This window comes from Artemia franciscana, chromosome 17 (genome assembly GCF_032884065.1).
Source record: "Artemia franciscana chromosome 17, ASM3288406v1, whole genome shotgun sequence".
Taxonomy (NCBI): domain Eukaryota; kingdom Metazoa; phylum Arthropoda; class Branchiopoda; order Anostraca; family Artemiidae; genus Artemia; species Artemia franciscana.
This window is the reverse complement of record NC_088879.1, coordinates 31,343,214-31,360,777: the sequence shown is the minus strand read 5'-3', so window position 1 is coordinate 31,360,777 and position 17,564 is coordinate 31,343,214. Positions and strand designations below refer to the sequence as shown.

The window sequence follows — 17,564 nt, the reverse complement described above, 5'->3', positions numbered from 1 at the left end:
TACTACTAAATACGTTCTGAGACCATACTGGCTATGCATGACGTATGAAAACAAAGAAAGGAAATAATAAATGAAAAGAGAAAAATCAAATAGGTGAAAAACGAGGATTTTATCAGCCAGTAACCAAATATGAAAAACAAGCAAATATTTTGACAAGGACCTCCACCAAGTCGTCCTCAGTGCTAAAAAAAAAAATAAGAAAGAGGAAGAAGAAAAAAAAGAAGAAACAACAACAAAATCTAACCTTTATAAGTGAACTGTACGAGAGGGAAAATGACACTGAATCAAACAACAAAAACCAACTTGAAATCATTGAAAGAGAAGTTACCAATTAGATTGAATAAGTATCCTTTGCCTTGCAACAGATTTTGTCTGTCTACAATTTTGGTTTTCATTAGATATGCGGACAGGTTGTCTTTAATTAGACTGGGCGAAAATATTCATAGAGTCTTTTAATATTAAATTATTAAAAATTGGGCTTAAGGAAATATCTCCCGTGTCTCTATTTATAGCCAAATTTCCATTTCTAAAAAACATATAAATAGAAATTTGGCTATAAATAGAGACACGGGAGATATTTCCTTAATCCCAATTTATAATAATTTAATATTTAAAGACTCTATGAATATTTTCGCCCAGTCTAATTAAAGACAACCTGTCCGCATATCCAATTGTAGACAGGCGAAATATATTGCAAGGCAAAGGATACTTATTCAATCTAATTGGTAACTTCTCTTTCATTGATTTCAAGTTGGTTTTTGTTGTTTGATTCAGAGTCTTTTTTCCTCTAGTACAGTTCACTTAAAAAGGTTAGATTTTCTTGTTGTTTCTTCTTTGTTTCTTTTTTTTATTTTTTTTTTTTTTTGAGCACTGAGGACGACTTGGCAGAGGTCCTTGTCGAAATATTTGCTTGTTTTTCATATTTTGCTACTGGCTGTTAAAATCCTCGTTTTTCACCTATTTGATTTTTTTCTTTTCATTTATTATTTCCTTTCTTTGTTTTTATACTACTACTACTACTACTACTACTAATAACTCACCGCAGCGCCATGCCGCCTGAGGCCAATACAGCTACGCAGGCTCCTCTGCTAACCCAATCTATTCAAGGCCTCCCTCTTTACACCCTCCCGGGAAGTTCCCATTTCCTTTAAATCTTTATTTATGGCATCCTCCCACCCCAGACGAGGACGACCTGCTTTCTGTTTAGCCCCAGACGGATTGCCAAAAAGGACAATCTTCGGCAATCTGTCATCCTTCATCAGCAGAACGTGGCCTAGCCATCTCAACCTTTCTTTCATTATAGCCCTAGAAAGCGGGATTGAACCACATTTTTCGTACTGCCTACTGTTTGAAATACGGTCAGTCAGCCAGATACCCAGAACAGGCTAGCCCACTTTAAAAATAATTATACACACCAGGTAATGCGCGGTAAAATACGCCGCACGTGTCGTGAACAGGTATGGGAGAAGTTTGATATGCATGAAAGTACAAGTGATGCTCCAAAATGTACACCGATGGTGGATAGCGGGAAAGCCCTCGCACTGAACAGTCCAAATCCCGATACCTAATTGAATATAAGCATATCCTAAAGTTTGATCACAGTTACTAATTACAATGCAATCAACTTATGTACAGCTTGATTGAATGTGCGGTATTTTACATAAATGCATGGGGAATTAGGGAATTTGTTGCTGGGTTAGTATAATTCAACCGACGTAAACTAATCCGTGGGAAACGGGCAACAAGAATGACAAGTCTGAAATTCAATCACTCAAATCTTTGGTGAACTATTATTGAAATTTATCATGGATCCAAAGGACAAAGATTTGCATTTGTGGTTAGTCTTTGTTCAGCCATAAATAAAAGGCCCAACATAAGACAATTTTCCGTTAACTCGATGAAACTGTATTGTTAGCCAACATAATAAATATATAAAAATGTAAACTCGTTTTCAAAATGGAACAAAAGCAGAATTTTTTTATGAGAATGTATGAAAACAAGTGACAATGAGGGGCGCAAAACAGATGTAATTAACTCTAGTTTGGCATTGTGGAGTGACATGCATGAGAGGTGTAGCATAAGTGGAAGACGGTAACAACGCCAATGAAAGGGGTAAATTAACCTTGACTCGATGCCCACTTAATTAGACTATCTGTCTTGGTTTTTTCTACAATTGACCATGACTTGACTTTTCCCACAACAATTCCATTTTTAATTCATCAAAATTAGCTCAATTGGTGCTCCTGATTCAATATACATTCTGAGGGGTTACTCTCTCTCTCTCTCTCTCTCTCTCTCTCTTTCTCTCTCTCTCTCTTTCTTTCTTTCTTTCTCTCTCTCTCTTTCTCACTCTCTCTAAAAGGTACACCAGCTGACGCTTGCCAAGTGTGGCAGAATTATGCCAAGTGTTTTTTGAATCGTGCCAAACGTGGCAAAACTGTACCAATCACGGCGGAACTGTGCGGAAGGAGCACGTGACGTTCCAAGATGTACATCAGATGATGAGAAGTAAGTATCTCCTCGATACATTTTCCCTGCTCATTCTAAACAGCTTAGCAAATGGTTTTTGGCAATTATTTCAGAAGTGTGAAGATGTATGATAAGTAATTTTGTCAAAACCGCCATATATGTTCTTTATCATTCTTTGGTGTTGTTTGTTTTGTGGAGTTATCATATGCCCCACTGACCATTTATAAACCCCTACACGTTTAGCTAAATAACTAGAACACTTTATGCAAGCTAAAGGGGCAATTGCATGGGACTTCTTCCCATCGTTAAACGCAGCTATAAATTAGGGTGTGCAAAGAGAGCGACTTCTTAGTTAAAGATAGCAACACGCCCAGTTACAACTCTAGCTTTAACTTTACAAGCTCTTCAAAAAAATAGATTATAGTTTTGCCACCAAGTCTGCCACAAGGAATTGGGTTGTGATAAAAGGTTAATTTAAATTCAAATTTGTACAACCGCGTAATAAAACAAATTCCAACCAAGTCATTTTCCATTTGTGTATTTTTCTCAGAAATTTGTTGTGAAATTTTCAAACAAGCTCAGCGGCAATATTGAGCTAGGGAAATGTCAACTTTCTTGGAATGGAACATACACTTTTGAGCAAAACCTTGGAACATAAAAATTAAAGTTAAACCGTTCAAACAAATGAAAATATCTGTAGAAACTCAGGAATTGGTACACATTATTCAAGAATTTTATTTTAGATCTCATGAATAAATTTTTCGTTTTCAAGGAATTATTTACATGGAAAACACCTACGGTTATACCATCAAGTCTGCCATGAAGAAGTGTGTTCTCTTTGGTAAAGGGATAATTTCAATGTAGTTTCAATAATAAAAATTTCAGGTTCTAAATCCAAATCATATATTTAACACTATTTTTACCAGACCTACCCCTTACGAGTGCTTTTAACTTAGGATTCATTCATATACTACTTCGGAAAAAAATTTATTGATTGGGCGTGGTTTTATACGGAGACCACGCCCAACTCTCCGTCAAATGAGCAATATATACGTTTATATTATGAATTACCGTAGCCGTAACTGAACGTTTGATTTTCTTTGAAGATCTGATCTCTGGAAAATTCATAGATTTGAGGATGCCTACTGCCTGCCTACTACCTCCCCAGTAAGCAAAACGTCATTTCAGGAACTTCTTCACTATTTCAAGAACCTCTAATGTGAAGTGTTAAACACAACATTTGCAAGCATAACTGACACCCTTTTTGCTTTTCTTTTTACAAATAATTATATTTAATAAATTTCGTATTAAGCGTGAAAAGCACATCTCCAGATTTTTTTTCTTGTTTCTCTTTTTTTTAGCCATAAGTTCCATAAAGCCATATTCTGTCTGCGCCTTCAAATTGCAAGTGAAAGGCACTGAAGGATGGAGAGGGCTAGCTAGCACAATGCTTTATATAATCTCAAAATTTATAAAATAACTTCAAAAAATATTTTCCTCCTTGTGTACTTGAAAAATTGCAAAAAAAGTGTATTGATAAGTGAAGCATAACCTTTTATCAAAAACTAATGTAAAAAATATGTTTAGCCTAAGTTTAAAAGTTTTATTACAAAAAAATATTTTTACTAATTGTAATGCCCCTTTTAATGAAGTTATCAATCACATTTTTGTTCTTATGTTTTATTTTGTTGGTCTTTTTGGAGCATTTCCAAACGAGATAAGGTAGGCTATTTCTACTAAGGAAAATGGTCCGTCGACACCTGACTTCTCCAAGGTAGAAAAATACACAAAAAAGAAGCTTGAGCATTTTACAGCAGGACTTAGCATGTCAATATAATTATATTCTTCATAACAGTCTTCACAAGCACATTAGACATTATCCAGCATACAACGTCTAGAGCATGCCAAGAATAATGACGAGAATACAAAAAATTACGTTAGATTCGACTGACATATCTCAAATAGAAACAAATTGACAGGTTGACATTTCTTAGAATGTCAGCAAGAATACACAAAACCTTCGATTCAGAGATTGACAGCTAAGCTGTGGTATATCAGATACAATTTGACATTTATTTAGGTGTAATATTACACTTTAAAATACAAAAACTTTGAGAAAGGCACATAAAAGAATAACATTGGCGTCAGTTAGGGGAGAACAGGAGGTTTTTGTCGCCTTTGTATTTTGTTTCCCCCTAAATTATGAAATATATCTTTTTAGAATTGGGGTGTTTTTATTAAAAATGCCTTTTATGGTAATTTCATTTGAAAGATTGAAAAATTACAACTCTGCCCCACCACTAGAATTAAAGAAAAATACACCCCCCCCCAATTATCATCGATTTGGGTCACTGACAAATAGTAGCTTGTGCCAGATCCCTATTCCCTTTAGGTTGCAGATATTTGACATGACAGGGACGACATATATATATATATATATATATATATATATATATTATTTTTTCTATTGTTTGGTAAATGACGACTTATACTTATTGACGACATGACTGCCTGTCCATGGATTATTCTTTATGGTTGATTGTGTGTGGCTATGCTGTTTGACCTATGTGATTGTATGGATGAGTAGAGTTAAGGCCTCATTCAAGTGCTGGTCTATATTAATCACTAATTTAGGAAAACAGTCTTCCTTTTCTCCTTCTGTCTCCTTCTTTTTTTTTTTTTTTTTTTTTTTTTGTGTGTGTTTGTGCTGTAGCATTGGTGATTTCTCTTTTCATGATATATATTATATATATATATATATATATATATATATATATATATATATATATATATATATATATATATATATATATATATATATATATATGTATATATATATATATATATATATATATATATATTATTTTTTCTATTGTTTGGTAAATGACGACTTATACTTATTGACGACATGACTGCCTGTCCATGGATTATTCTTTATGGTTGATTGTGTGTGGCTATGCTGTTTGACCTATGTGATTGTATGGATGAGTAGAGTTAAGGCCTCATTCAAGTGCTGGTCTATATTAATCACTAATTTAGGAAAACAGTCTTCCTTTTCTCCTTCTGTCTCCTTCTTTTTTTTTTTTTTTTTTTTTTTTTTTGTGTTTGTGCTGTAGCATTGTATATATATATTATATATATATATATATATATATATATATATATATATATATACATATATATATATATATATATATATATATATATATATATATATATATTATATATATATATATATATATATATATATATATATATATATATATATATATATATATATATATATATATATATATATATATATATATATATATATATATATATATATATATATTATATTACTTGTGAGTGGTAATATATTTCTGGGGGTAATGGGCAGCCATTTCAAAATTATTACTGACAATCCCTTAATGTTTCAAATTAAATCAACAATAAAAGGTAATTTGTTGCTTTCAAACAGCAATCACTCAAAGCCTATTTTTACCACTTGTTTTTTCCTTTTCTTTTTTTTACGGTCTCTGCTCGATCGCTCGTATTTCCTGCATTACATACACTACAGGTTTTATGAATTTGGAGTTTGAAATTAAAGGATTTAATTCTATTTTTGCATTGCCTTGCGAACATGGATGAAAGAACAAGAGCTAAGAGCTCATATGGTACTTGTGACGAGGCAAGAAGAGCTAAGATCCAAGAGATCATGTAGTATGAGCTCTAGCAAAATTCTATGATCACCCACTCGTATGTTATAAATACCTAATTTTTTCCAGTTTTTCCTCTCTCTTTAGCCCCCCAGATGGTCGAATCTGGGAAAACGACTTTATCAAGTCAATTTGTGCAGCTCCCTGACACGCCTACCAATTTTCATCGTCCTAGCACGTCCAGAAGCTCCAAACTCGCCAAATCACTGAACCCCTCCCCCCAACTCCCCCAAAGAGAGCGAATCTAATACGGTTCCGTCAATCACGTATCAAGGACATTTGCTTATTCTATCCACCAAGCTTCATCCCGATTCCTCCACTCCAAGTGTTTCCCAAGATTTCCCCCTCCAACTCCCCCAATGTCAAAAGATCTGGTCGGGATTTGAAATAAGAGCTCTGAGACATGAATTCCTTCTAAATATCAAATTTCATTAAGATCCAATCACCTATTCGTAAAATAAAAATACTCCAATTTTCACGTTTTCCAAGAATTCCGGTTTCCCCCTCCAACTCCCCCCAATGTCACAGGATCTGGTCAGAATTTAAAATTAGAGCTTTAAAGCGCAAGACCCATCTAAATATCAAATTTCATCAAGATCTGGTCACCCTTTCGTAAGTTACAAATACCTCAATTTTCAAAATAAGGCGGATTCGTTCCAATTACGTAAATCACGTATCTAAGACTTCTGCTTATTTTTCCCACCAACTACCTGATCCCTCCCTCCCCCCAACTACCCCAAAGAGATCGGATCCGTTCCGATTATGTCAATCGTGTATCTAGGACTTGTGCTTATTTTCCCACCAAGTTTCATCCCAATCCCTCCACTCTAAGTGTTTTCCAAGTTTTAGGTTTCCCCTCCCAACTCCCCCCCCCCAATGTCACCAGATCCGGTCGGGATTTAAAATAAGAGCTCTGAGACACGATATCCTTCTAAATATCAAATTTCATTGAGATCCGATCACCCGTTCGTAAGTTAAAAATACCTCATTTTTTCTAATTTTCAGAATTAACCCCCCACCCCCAACTACCCCAAAGAGAGCGGATCCTTTTCGGTTATGTCAATCATGTATCTAGGACTTGTGCTTATTTTTCCCACCAAGTTTCATCACGATCCCTCCACTCTAAGTGTTTTTCAAGATTTTAGATTTCCCCCCTCCGACTCCCCCCAATGTCATCAGATCCGGTCAGGATTTAAAATAAAAGCTCTGAGACACGATATCCTTCTAAATATCAAATTTCATTGAGGTCCGATTACCCGTTCGTAAGTTAAAAATACCTCATTTTTTCTAATTTTTCAGAATTACCCCCCCCCCAACTACCCCAAAGAGAGCGGATCCGTTTTGGTTATGTCAATCATGTATCTAGGACTTGTGCTTATTTTTCCCACCAACTTTCATCCCGATGCCTCCACTCTAAGTGTTTTCCAAGATTTTAGATTTCCCCCCTCCGACTCCCCCCAATGTCATCAGATCCGGTCAGGATTTAAAATAAGAGCTCTGAGACACAATATCATTCCAAACATCAAATTTCATTAAGATCCCATCACCCACTCATAAGTTAAATATACTTCAATTTTTCTATTTTTTCGAATTAACCGGCCCCCCACTCCCCCCAGATGGTCAAATCGGGAAAACGACTATTTTCAATTTAATCTGGTCCGGTCCCTGATATGCTTACCGAATTTCATCGTCCTAGCTTACCTGGAAGTGCCTAAAGTAGCAAAACCGGGACCGAGAGACAGACAGACCGACAGAATTTGCGATTGCTATATGTCACTTGGTGAATACCAAGTGCCATAAAAAGGGAAAATCGTACCATTTCACACATGAGCCAGCTGACAGAGTATGGTCATAACTGCGAATCTGATGTCGAAGTTGATCTTATTTATCAAAGCTTTCTATGGGGATCGGATTTTCGCTTCGGACGACTGCACTCACGGACTTACGGAGGATATTCCCAGGGGATATCCCCTCGATAAAGCGAAAGAAAGATTAAAGAGAAAATATATCAAAGTCGGGGAGGAAGGGCTTCAGTCTAAATAATCCACCCGTCTGTGCGTGCCTGACTTTTCTGTTAACTTTTTCTTTCTCTTTTGTTAACAGGATAAGAGTAACTTTGAAAAGCTGAAGTTTAAGATTAATTTCAAGTCACGCTTAATTAGAAAGAGTAAAGTTCGGTTCGAGGTACTTGAGGGCAACAGATGTCATGATATCTTCCCGGAAAAGGAACTCCCCCTCATATTGCATGCCTCGTTAAATTTGATATATTGAAGTTAACGGAAATAATTTTGGCGAGTTTTCTGCGCCAAATAGGAGATAAATTTGAATGGATATTAAGTTTTAACAATTTGAAGGCACCCCGGTTAGATTGAAAAAGCAGAAATTAGACTGAAAAATAATTAACATTGACAAGGTGCTAAAATTAGAAACTTAGAAATTTTTTACGAACGTTTTCATTAGTAAAAAATATATGTAGTTTACGAATTAACTTACGTAACGAACTTCTATATTCATTAGTTTTTATTACGTATATGATGGGGTTCGCCCCCTCGTCAATGCCTCACTCTTTACACTAAAGCTTAAATTTTGTCCCAATTCCTTAAGAATGACCCCTGAATCACAAAGGCCCTAGAATAAATAGTTGAAATTACTGAAAATACTTTAGCGTAAAGAGCGAGGTATTACGCGGAGGTGAACCCCTCATATGCACAATAATTTCTGTTTGTTTAAGTTTTGGTGCTGCTCCTTAATTTCAGTTGAAAAAACTTCTCATATTTATTTTTCGTTGTTTTTTTTTAAAATAATGCTAGAAAATCCTGCGCCCCCTTCATTGAAATTCCCCCTAAGACAAATTTCTCCATGGAAAGATCCTCCCACGTAGCCCCCCTCAACGCCTCCTCCCCCTCAAACCAAAAAAAATCCCCCCTGAAAACGTCTGTACACTTCCAATAACCATTACTATATGTAAACACTGGTCAAAGTTTGTAACTTGCAGCCCCTCCCACGGGGACTGTGGAGAATTAATTCATCCCCAAAGACATAGTAAATAAAATGGCTATCTCAAAATTTTGATTCAGAGACTTTGGGGAAAAAATGAGCGTTGGAGTTAAAAAGGGCAATAAAACTTTTAATTTCCGTTAGAATGAGCCTTCTCACGACATTCTAGGACCACTGAGTCAATACGATCATCCCTGGAAAAAAACAAAAAAAAAACAACAAAAAAATAAACACCCATCCGTGATCTGTGTTCTGGCAAAAAATACGAAATTCCACATTTTTGTAGACAGGAGCTTGAAAGTTTTACAGAAGGGTTCTCTGCTACGCTGAATCTGATGGTGTGACTTTCGTTAAGATTGTATGGCTTTTAGGGGGTGTTTTCCCCTATTTTCCAAAATAAGGCAAATTTTCTCAGGCTCGTAACTTTTGATGAGTAAGACTAAACTTGATGAAACATCACATTTAAAATCAGCATTAAAATGCGATTCTTTTGATTTAACTATTGGTATTAAAATTCCGTTGTTTAGAGTTTCGGTTACTATTGAGCCGGGTCGCTCCTTACTACAGTTCGTTACCACGAACTGTTTGAAACTTACTTCTGAAAAAAAATTCTTTGTGTAAGGTCACCTATTTTAATTTCCTTTACTAATAGCCTAACTCATTCCTTTTTAGAAGGCGAAAATTTTACATAAAGTGCAAAAATATTATAACATTTCGAAAAAACGACACCTGTCTCGTTTGATTTGTTCATCTTCAACCGAAATACGAACATTTAGCCAAAATAGAACCCTGACTCCATAGCTTTGCCTTTCGTAAAAGACATACTTTGAAAAGCCCAAAATGCTATCCGAATAAAAAAACGAAACCCAAAATTGAGCCTTTTATTGAAGTCACCTACCGCATCTACATACTCAAGATACGTTTAAATATGTTAATAACCTAAGATCACTTCTAATTTAGGATTAGCCATTTATGACTCTTACTAACAACAAATTGCTTTAAAAGTAACGTATTTTGGGCCTTTAGGACACAATAAAACTAATCTAGCTTCGACATCAAAACTTCTAAGTATGCTAAAAAAAGGGATTTGAAACAAATTTGGCCAATCGATCCAGCAGACTCAGTCCGGAGTGCACACTGTGGGATATAAAGCATAGGTTCACAAAAAAAATTGTCTCTTAGCACCTTTTGTTTTGTCAAGAATGTTAACATCCGTAAGAGACTGGAAATCGATCCAGCAAGCTCGAAGTCAAAGTGCACATGCAAGGATATAGATCGCAGCTTCGTAAAAGAAACTGTCGAATGAATAACATCTTCTGATTTGACGCAACTGAAGCCTGAACTGGCATCTCCACTGTGGATATACCTAAGACTTTATATAACATATCAGTCAAAAATGAGTTATATATTGATTCTACAAAAGATCAGAAATACCTAATGGATTGATTTAATCAAAATGTACGCATCCCGTTTCGTTCCCGAGATATTCTAAATTTTATAATTCACTCAAAACGCGTTATAACCAATTTTGATTAGTTCTGCAGACCAGAAAGCGTTAAGGCGCACGTCTCTTCCTCAGCCACGAAGTTTGTCACATAAGGTCCACCATGATATGACCAGAAAGACACGACTGGATCTCGAGAGAGAGAGAGAGAGAGAGAGAGAGAGAGAGAGAGAGAGAGAGAGAGAGAGAGAGAGAGAGAGAGAGAGAGAGAGAGAGAGGAGAGAGAGAGAGAGAGAGAGAGAGAGAGAGAGAGAGAGAGAGAGAGAGAGAGAGAGAGAGAGAGAGAGAGAGAGAGAGAGAGAGAGAGAGAGATGTAGGCATATTTTCCAAAACTGTTTATGCTTTTCCTGAACATTTGAGGAACTGTCACTTAACGCCTTTCGTATTTCCACAGCAGATCTGAGACTTGGATTTTTTTTTATTCATGGGTGTCCAAAACAAAATAAAGCCTTTGTGGAATTTCGTGACTTGGGTATAGCAAGTCAGCTTCGAATTGTATTCACTCATTCAAGCATAGCATAATGCTTTCTGTCAAGATTACCTGTTGATCATGATAGATGCAATGCTCTCTTTCCCATCATTAGACTTCTTACTGCAGACATCTTTGATATTCATAAACAGGTCTATAATTTCAGTGAACTTCACAATTTTTGTCTGAAACGCCCAGAAATAGCCTATATTCCAAAAAAGGGAGTGATTAACGCTTGCATTTCACATAGAAAGAATAAGGGACAACAGAGAACATAAAAACAACAAATTTTTGGAAAGTAATCACCAGAACAAGTATTTAATCGTGTTGAGAAAAATTCACCATGAAGGTTAGGCTCAACAAAACTTTATAGCCAGTTTCGACTTATTAAAGTCTCAAGGAAAGTATAGTAAGTTCACACTAACCGAGAATTTACCTTTGAAAATTATTCTGACTCGAAACTTATTGGCTTAAAATGTCATACAAAAGAACCAATCAGGTCTAGCGCTCTTTTTACTGGCTTAAAATAGTGCCTTGCCAGACCACCATGCTGCTTGACACTTGTAGTCACGGTTAAAAACTAACTAACGGTTGTCTGTCTCTCCAGAAATAAGAAATATTGTGACTGGCTTGTATAAATACAGCAAAGAAAAAAAAAACAATGAAATTAAAAAGCACTTATAAACATGGTAGTAATTGGACAATAAGCTTATTCGTCTGTGTAGTCCTGTCAGAGTAAGCAAGTAAGACTTAAGCACTATCATAGTAAGGTACTATTTTGTGTCATATTTTTGAACATTCCGAGGGGTTAGGTTAGGTTTGTTTATGAGGTTTAAGATTGAATATATTTTAGGGAATTTAAAAACAGCACAGGATTTTGTACTAATTTTTAGATTATAGAGTTTAGAACTGAAAATGGTTTGAAATATATTTTAAATTAATAGAATTTATTTTATATGTTGAAGGGGGTTGTAGCTACCCAATACCGCAAGGCCCAGCGAGAGCAGAATGTGATGTAAGAGTTTGACACAATGGTCGATTAATAAAAAATACATTTTTTTAAATATTAACACTTTAGCGGAAGAGCGAGGGATTAAGGAGGGGTAACCCCCCTCAAAAACTCTTAAGATCTCTCTCGTGTCATTAGCCTAAATTTTTCCCTCGGTCAATCCATCCCTATATATCTATATATATAAAAATAAGTTGTCTGTGGATGTGTGGGTCTGCCTGTCGGGTGACGTCATGTTTGTGTGTTGACTGACGTCATGTTTTCGACTGACGAAATTACAGACCGGGACATCGGGACACAAATGACGACCGGGACACCGGCACATAGGGAATATAAATGACGACCGGAGCTCTCAAAGAGAAAGCGACCGGGACACAAGGAATGTTCGATTAGCAATCACCATCAATAAAGCACCGGGACACAAATGACGACCGGGACACAGGGAGCATAAATGACGACCAGGACATAAGTAAAAAAAAAAAACTAAAAAAACTAAAAAAAAGGTAAAAACTACAAAAAAACTAAAAAGAAAAAAACCTAAAAACTAATTAAAAAATGAAAAATAAAGGAGAAAAACAAAACTAAGAAAATGAAAATAAAAAAAAACTAAAAAGAAAAAAGAAAAAAAAAACTAAAAAAACTAAAAAAGAGTAAAAACCAAAAAAAAAACTAAAAAGAAAAAAAGGGGAAAAACACAAAAAATTATTTCATCATATACCATTTCAAAAACGAATGTGTATACAGACCGGGACACCGGGATACAAATGACGACCGGGACACAGGGAATATAAATGACGACCGGGACACAGGGACACAACTACAACGGAGACGCCGGGGGGCACAGGGGGATATATAAATGACGACGGGGACACAAGGAATGTTCGATTAGCAATCACCATCAAAAAAGCTCAAGGGCAATCATTAGAATCATGAGGTATAACTAAAAAAACTAAAAAAAGGTAAAAAACTAAAACCTATAAAAAAGACCAATTCAAAAACGAATGTATATACAGACCGGGACACCGGGACACAAATGACGACCGGGACACCGGGACACAAGGAATATAAATGACGCCCGGGACCCTCAAAGAGAAATCAATGACTGGGACACCGGGACACAAATGACGACCGGGAAACAGGGAATATAAATGGCGACCGAAACACAGGGACACAACTACAACGGGGACGCCGGGGGGCACAGGGGGATATATAAATGACGATGGTGACACAGGGAATCGTCGATTAGCAATCACCATCAACAAAGCTCAAGGGCAATCATTAGAATCATGAGGTATAGATCTGAATACGGATTGTTTTCCCATGGACCATTATATGTTGCATGTTCAAGAGTCGGTAAACCTGACAATCTATTTATATGCACAGACAATGGGACAGCAAAGAATGTTGTATATTCGCAAGTTTTACGTAGTTAAAAACATATATATATGTATATATATATATATATGTATATATATATATATATATATATATATATAAAAAAGTATAAGTCGTCATTTAGCAAACAATAGAACAAATAATAAAGACAAATAATTCAGAGGCAACAACCCAACACAAGGGCTCATCAGGAGAATACACTTGCCTATAGGATTTCGCCATTTTAAATTTTAAATTCTCTACCCAGCCAAGTGTTGTGGCTACCATAGAATATCCATGGCATCCCCGTGTCAGGTATCACCCCCAAAATACATGCCTATGAAAGAAGATATATCTATATATTTTCATATATATATATATATATATATATATATATATATATATATATATATATATATATATATATATATATATATATATATATATATATATATATATATATATATATATATATATATATATATATATATATATATATATATATATATATATATATATATATATATATATATATATATATATGAAAATAGATATATCTATCTATATTCACAGGTGGGACATAGGGACACAACTACAATGGCGCATAACTAATATGGCGCGTAACGACTTACACGCGCGGGGGGGCTTGGGGGGCGCGAAGCGCCCCCACCAACTAGGTGTTGGGGTGGCGCGAAGCGCCACCCCAACAGCTAGTATATATATATATATATATATATATATATATATATATATATATATATATATATATATATATATATCTATATATATAAAAATAAGTTGTCTGTGTGTGGATCTGTGGATCAGGTGACGTCATGTTTGTCCGCATATGACGTCTGAATTATTTCACACTAATACAAAAGAAGAAAAAAACTAAAAAAGGTAAAAACTACAAAAAAAACTAAAAAGAAAAAAAAACTAAAAAAGCTAAAAAACTAAAAAAAACTAAAAAAAGGTAAAAATCTAATAACTAAAAAAAAACTGAAAAAAATAAAAAAAGGCAAAAACTACAAAAAAAATAAAAACTAATAAAAAAACTAAAAAAAGCTAAAAAACTAAAAAAACTAAAAAAAACTAAAAAAAGGTAAAAAACTAAAAAAAACTAAAAACTAAAAAAGAAAAAAACTAAAAAAAAAGGAAAAAACTGAAAAATAAAAGAGAAAAAGAAAACTAAAAAAATATGAATAAATATATATAAAAATAAGTTGTTTGTGGGTTATGTCTGTCTGTCTGTCTATCGAGTGACGTCGTGTTTGTCCGCATATGACGTCTGAATTATTTCACACTAATACAAAAGAAGAAAAAAAACTAAAAAAGGTAAAAACTACAAAAAAAACTAAAAAGAAAAAAACTAAAAAAGCTAAAAAACTAAAAAAAACTAAAAAAAGGTAAAAAACTAAAAACTAAAAAAAACTGAAAAAACTAAAAAAAGGCAAAAACTAAAAAAAAACTAAAAACTAATAAAAAAACTAAAAAAGCTAAAAAACTAAAAAAACTAAAAAAACTAAAAAAAGGTAAAAAACAAAAAAAAAACTAAAAACTAAAAAAGAAAAAACTAAAAAAAAGGAAAAAACTGAAAAATAAGAGAAAAAGAAAACTAAAAAAATATTAATAAATATAAAAAATATAAATATAAATATAATATAAATTAGCAATCAACAAGCACCGAGACACAAATGACGACCGGGACACAGGGAGTATAAATGACGACCAGGACATAAGTAAAAAAAAAAACTAAAAAAACTAAAAAAAATGGTAAAAACTACAAAAAAACTAAAAACTAATAAAAAAACTAAAAAATCTAAAAATCTAAATAAACTAAAAAAGAAAAAAAAGAAAAAAGGAAAAAAATAAAGGAGAAAAACAAAACTAAAAAACGAATGTATATACAGACCGGGACACCGGGATACAAATGACGACCGGGACACAGGGAATATAAATGACGACCGGGACACAGGGACACAACTACAATGGGGACGCCGGGGGGCACAGGGGGATATAAATGACGACCGGGACACCGGGACACAAGGAATATAAATGACGCCCGGGACACTCAAAGAGAAATCACAGACTGGAACACCGGGACACAAATGACGACCGGGACACAGGGAATATAAATGACGACCGGGACACAGGGACATAACTACAAAGGGGACGCCGGGGTGCACAGGGGGATATATAAATGACGATGGCGACTCAGGGAATGGTCGATTAGCAATCACCATCAACAAAGCTCAAGGGCAATCATTAGAATCATGAGGTATAGATCTGAATACGGATTGTTTTCCCATGGACCATTATATGTTGCATGTTCAAGAGTCGGTAAACCTGAAAATCTATTTATATGCATAGACAATGGGACAGCAAAGAATGTTGTATATTCGCAAGTTTTACGTAGTTAAAAACATATATATATATATATATATATATATATATATATATATATATATATATATATATATATATATATATATATATATATATATATATATATATATATATATATATATATATATATATATATATATATATATATATATATATATATATATATATATATATATATATATATATATTTATATTCACAGGTGGGACATAGGGACACAACTACAATGGCGCGTAACTAATATGGCGCGTAACGACTTACGCGCGCGGGGGGGCTTGGGGGGGGGGGGCGCGAAGCGCCCCCACCAACTAGGTGTTGGGGTGGCGCGAAGCGCCACCCCAACAGCTAGTATATATATATATATATATATATATATATGTTGTCTGTGTGTCTGTGTGTCGAGTGACGTCATGTTTGTGTGTCGACTGACGTCATGTTTGTCGACTGACGAAATTACAGACCGGGACATCGGGACACAAATGACGACCGGGACACCGGGACATCTATATATATAAAAATAAGCTGTCTGTCTGTTACATTTTGTCTGTTACGCCAGATTATATCTTCTATATATATAAAAGAAAACAAACTAGAATGTAAAAACTGGAAATTGCATAAATATTTCGAAATATTTTGACAATAGATTAAAGTAATTCGAAAAAATAAAAATGGTAAAAAACTAAAAAAAAAATAAAAAGAAAAAACTAAAAAAAAATTAAAAATTAAAAACATAAAAAAAGAAAAAACCTAAAAAGAAAAAACGTAAAAAATAAAAAAGATAAAAAACTAAAAAGAAAAAAAAACTAAAAAAAAAGCTAAAAAACTAAAAAAAGAAAAAACTAAAAAAACTGGGAATTGCACAAATATTTCAATATATTTTGACAATAGATTAAAGTAATTCGAAAACCTTAAAACAGATACCCCAAATTTTTAGGTTTAATATGAATTGTTGGAGCTTTAGCATGCTTGGCACGTAAAGATTTTTCTAAGTGTCAATGTAAGAATGAACATTGACAAATTGAAGAAAACAAATCAATAAAAAGAAGAAACTAAAAAAAGAAAAAAACCTAAAGAAGAAACTGTATCTATATATATATAAATAAGTTGTATACATGCATGTTTGTTTGTTTGTGGGTTTGCATTTGACTTCATTAGAAGTATATAAGGCTTTGTATATGACGTCATTATAAGATGACACTACAGACCAGGACACCGGGACACAAATGACGATCGGGACACAGGGAATATAAATGACGACCGGGACACTCAAAGAGAAATTACAGACCGGGACAACGGGACACAAATGACGACCGGGACTTTTAATATATCTTTTAACCGCATATTTCCTTATTCTCGCTGTTGTATATCCTTCAGCCGCATGATAGTTCAGGTGGTTTCGTAGAATCACCATTTGTAACAATTGCAAATTTTCGTTTTTTGGGTTTTCCTACAGGCATTATATAACTGGTTGTGTTGAAAACTGTTAGCTTACTGGGTTTATTCTATCTTGTCTCTCTTTTCATGTTAAAAAAATTTAACCTCATAGAAAATAATACTTATTTTGAAGTTTTCAGGTATTTTTTCCAGTTTCAATTAAACAATTTTAATTTTTAATGAGACGCCATTTATATTTTTGCAAT

The 17,564-nt window shown here is 34.2% G+C and overlaps 1 protein-coding gene across 3 annotated transcripts in view; it reads right to left on the bottom strand.

Annotated features, from left to right (window-relative positions):
* LOC136038141 (EF-hand and coiled-coil domain-containing protein 1-like) overlaps positions 1–17,564 on the bottom strand; it is a 204,755-nt gene that overhangs the window by 158,369 nt on the left and 28,822 nt on the right. The window contains exon 3 of one of the 3 annotated variants that reach the window (XM_065721171.1): positions 11,210–11,342. The exons of the other annotated variants lie outside the window; for them this stretch is intronic. The gene's annotated coding sequence lies outside the window, so the exon portion shown is untranslated. The remainder of the gene's footprint in view (positions 1–11,209; positions 11,343–17,564) is intronic. 3 annotated transcript variants of the gene reach the window in all.